Source organism: Anarrhichthys ocellatus, unplaced genomic scaffold, assembly GCF_004355925.1.
Source record: "Anarrhichthys ocellatus isolate YVR2014 unplaced genomic scaffold, GSC_Weel_1.0 scaffold8, whole genome shotgun sequence".
Classification (NCBI taxonomy): Eukaryota; Metazoa; Chordata; class Actinopteri; order Perciformes; family Anarhichadidae; genus Anarrhichthys; species Anarrhichthys ocellatus.
This window is the reverse complement of record NW_022280038.1, coordinates 5,763,579-5,764,775: the sequence shown is the minus strand read 5'-3', so window position 1 is coordinate 5,764,775 and position 1,197 is coordinate 5,763,579.

The window sequence follows — 1,197 nt, the reverse complement described above, 5'->3', positions numbered from 1 at the left end:
TCTTCAGACATAACACACACTAATGCAGAGTCATCGATTATCCGTCCCAAACAATCCCAATCATTTACTTTGTCCGGCTTCTCCAATGTGATTATTTGCTGCTTTTGTTTGTTTCCTCTAATTATAAAGTGAATTAATGTGCAATCCTGAGGACATCAATTGAATCCCACATTTGAATTACATATTGGCATATGCTGTCTCAGCTGTTTCCACTCATCAGCCGCTCCCGACTCCCTTCCGACACCGCCTCCCTTTCCGAAAAAACCGGCCGTGTTCAGTCTGGTTTCCTGCTGATCGACTGGATCGGCAATCGTTACTCTGAAACTCGTAGCTAGCTGGCCGGCTAGCGCTTTTGCTACAGACTAAAGCTAGCGACCTAGCGCGCAGTGAATCTACGAACCAGGCGAACGCCACCTAGCTCGTTGAGTCAAACTAGCACGCAAAGTTACAAATGGTATAAGCAATTCCAAACTATGACTTCATTAAATATTACACGACACACCCGTTTTTTTCTGACGATGTTTAACCTTTATGGATTAAATTGTGCTCATTGTTGACTGTTTTCTGAGTTTGTGATTAGTCGACTAGTCTTAAGTTTAAACTTTAAGGAAATTGATCGTTAAGAACAAATGATGTCTCGCAGAGACTCGGCTCAGACATCAATAATAGAAGCAGTGACCTCTGTGTCCGCTCACAGATGTGTGAGGAATCCTGCTGCTTTAAGCTCTGCTGACTGATTCAGAACAGAGAGCGAGAGCAGGGAGGAGAGGCGGTCTGTGGGGATTAAACCTGTTTTGTGATTCTGGACTTGACCGCAACTTAACTCCCGGGTCGTAGGTCAAACTGTTGCTGCTGATCCTCCCAGCCGAAGCCCTCCTCCTCCTCTGTCTCGTCCACTGGGGGAGTCTCCTCCCTTCTTCTCGCCTCCTCTCGGGTCTTTTTTTTTCCTTTTCTCTTCTTCCTCCTCTCATTTCTTCTTTCCACTTCTCTCCTTTCACACGGATGCAATGCCTCGCTTCTCATTTCCGGTCAATTCCTCCTCTCTTTTCCTCACAGTACTTACTTTGCTTCCTGTTAGCGAATTAAATGGCAATCAATGTTTGCTTGGTTTATTCATGTGTGTGTGTGTGTGTGTGTGTGTGTGTGTGTGTGTGTGTGTGTGTGTGTGTGTGTGTGTGTGTGTGTGTGTGTGTGTGT